Source organism: Sinocyclocheilus anshuiensis, unplaced genomic scaffold, assembly GCF_001515605.1.
Source record: "Sinocyclocheilus anshuiensis isolate Anshui unplaced genomic scaffold, SAMN03320099.WGS_v1.1 scaffold537, whole genome shotgun sequence".
Lineage (NCBI taxonomy): Eukaryota > Metazoa > Chordata > Actinopteri > Cypriniformes > Cyprinidae > Sinocyclocheilus > Sinocyclocheilus anshuiensis.
The window spans coordinates 371,933-375,142 of NW_015539854.1; the positions used below are offsets into that span (position 1 = coordinate 371,933).

At 38.1% G+C, this 3,210-nt stretch overlaps 1 protein-coding gene across 1 annotated transcript in view; it reads right to left on the reverse strand.

The window, feature by feature from the left end:
- The window catches only part of LOC107684772 (band 3 anion exchange protein-like), a 19,906-nt gene that overhangs the window by 10,185 nt on the left and 6,511 nt on the right, over positions 1–3,210 (reverse strand). The gene's annotated exons all lie outside the window — the stretch shown is intronic.

Consider the following 3,210-nt stretch of genomic DNA (forward strand, 5'->3'; position numbering starts at 1 on the left):
TCGTGGTATTGAAGGTGGGAGAGAGCGCTGTACATTCACTCCCCCCACCTACAATCCCTGCCGGTATGAGACTCCAACCCGCAACCTTTGGGTTACGAGTCCGACTCTCTAACCATTAGGCCACGACTTCCCAATTATGCTACCAACACTGTATTTATCCTACTGCATGGGCGTCGTTGGCCATTTTTAGGGGGGCTATAGCCCCCCAAAATGACTACACAGCCCCCCTAAAATTTTGCGATCAGCTCCATAACGAGTCGGACTCTCTAACCATTAGGCCACGACTTCCCAATTATGCTACCAACACTGTATTTATCCTACTGCATGGGTGTCGTTGGCCATTTTTAGGGGGGCTATAGCCCCCCAAAATGACTACACAGCCCCCCTAAAATTTTGCGATCAGCTCCATAAACTGTACACGAATTCGTGATCGCCTCAGTCCCCTTTAAATATGAAAACGGCGGCAGACTTCCATTGGCTCCTCTCCGTCTTTCAGCGCGTTCTTTTTCAATCCGCAGACCGCGTCGACGCAGAGCGACAAACAGAGGACAAGGTGTGTGTTTATCGATAGATTGTTATAATATCTGCATCTGTGCAGTTCTTTGTCATAAATACAGTTTACAAAATATCATGGGGGAGCAATCGGTTCCCAATCTACTGTAGCCTAAGTTTTCACTGCGTTCACCCCTCATCGCACCACAGCTGTTTCCTCCAGTGAAAATGAAGCACATAACGCATACTTTATAAAACCATCATGTTGCCATTTTCATTTGAAAATGTAACTTTCAGTGTAATCAGTGTTGGGAAGGTTACTTTGGAAATGTAATAGGTTACAGATTACAAGTTACCCTATTTAAAATGTAATAAGTAATTTAAATTTTATTTATTAAAGTAATGCAACTGATTACATTTGATTACTTTTTTTATTACTTTTCTAAATTTCTAACGAATGTTTTCAACTGTAAATCATTTTGAAACATTTAAAGCAGGCAGGGTTAAACTTACAGTATACTCAACACTCATTAATGTCAGACTTTCAAAATCCTTCATCACTTGAATTAAGATTATAATCATTTAATTTTAAAGCACAGCCACCACAAAATCAGACTTTAGCAGCTCTTTTTACGTTGAGATTGTTCTGAGGTTAAATACAGATTTAAAATCATAAAATAATATATAAGATATAGTTTAATAGCTGTGATACTGTTTTTGAAATCAAACCTTTGGATAGCTATGGAAACACTGACATCTAACAATGCCTTGGAAAAAAACAGTTAATCTTAAAAAATAAAGCATATACATAAACCAAATAGGAAATAAAACAGTTATCAAATAAGCATGTGTCCTGTTCTGTGTCATAAATAAGACAGTCCTATCTGTCTCCTGAAACATTGATGTCTCATATTTGATACTGTTTTTGAAATCAAATCTTTGGATAGCTATGGAAACACTGACATCTAACAATGCCTTGGAAAAAAAACAGTTAATCTTAAAAAATAAAGCATATACATAAACCAAATAGGAAATAAAACAGTTATCAAATAAGCATGTGTCCTGTTCTGTGTCATAAATAAGACAGTCCTATCTGTCTCCTGAAACATTGATGTCTCATATTTTAGAGCAGTCAACGCAATTTGGGAAAGAAATCAATAAAATCTGTATGTGTGTGAAAATATTAATGTAACCCCCTTTGTAATCATTAACATTTTCATAAATTACTGTAATTTAATTACACATTTTTTTCTTAGTAACTGTAACAGATTACAGTTACATTTATTTTGTAATTAAATTCTGTAATTCCGTTACATGTAACAAGTTACTCCCCAACACTGAATGTAATACATATTCCAGTGCATGTGGCATAGGCTAGAGGTTTGCATGGCCTACTTGAGCTAAGGAAAGAGGGTTGTACTAGAAATGCAAACAGTAGCCTAAAATGTTGTGTTTGTACAGTAAACGTGTGTGTGTGAGAGAGATCATGAAGACTTGTATTTGGCGTATTCACTACTCAAATGTTATAGGCCTACCTATCTATGCAATAGGGCTGTCAAAAAAAAAAAATTCGAATTTCGAATATTCGTCGAATTTAAAATAAAAATCCACATTCGAATGCAAAAACGTTGCATTCAAATTTTAGGTGTGCGTTAACGAGATGCGATGACGATGTAAGTGTCGTTGCATTATAATGTTTTTGTTAGCCTATCCAGTTGAACCCACTAGATGCGGAGAACATCAATGCGGAGAAGATCTTGTTTACATCAAAACCGAAACCAAGCCGTTCACACAGAACGCATATTTCACGCATTTTCTAGACTAGATGGACATCTATTACTGTTGCACTCACGTCTCGCACAAAGGAGCAGCATGTTTAGAAAGCCATGTAAAATTAATGCAAGTTTAACTTTGAAAAAAACATATATCGAGACTTTATGGCGGGGTTTTCCCCATCCCACTGCATCTCATGTTTTTAAATGAAAAATGTACTCTGTGTGATTGGTTCTGTGGGTCTCTGGAATTGTCAGTCAGCTGTCAAAAAACAGACTTCATTCTGGCCATTGCTTCTCTGTCTACACTTAGTATCTTGGGCTTGACTGAGTCTTGGATTTGTCCAGAAGACTCCACAATCTCAGCTGCTCTCTCTAACCACTTCCCTTTCTCTCACACGTCCTGTCAGGTTGGAAGGGTACTGGTGTTCTCATTTCTAATAACTGGAAATACTCAACCCACTCTTCCCTATGCAATAATAATTATTTTGAATTTCATGCTATTACGGTAACAGCTCCAGTTAAACTCTATATTGTAGTAATTTATTGCCTTTCTGGTAGGCGTGTAACGATACATGTATTCGTACCGAACCGTCACGGTACGGACATCTCGGTTCGGTGCATGAGGCCTTACAACGAATACCCGCAGCAATGCAAGCAATGCAACTAACCGGCCGCCAGCAGAAGAACAGTAAATGCCGTGAGTTGCGCACTTGAAAACAAAGCCAACAAAGCCCTGACTATGTGCTGATTCTGAATGCGTCTCTCACAGACTGATAACGGAGTATACTTTAAAGGCTTGTGCACTCAACTGTTTGCGAAATGGAGTTTTGTGCTCGTGTATCCTACCTCTCTCATTCGGCACAAATCCATATGCGATGTAACGTATCTGAATGCTAAACTATTATTTATTATGTAAATTATAGGCTTTGTACTACAGTCGCGG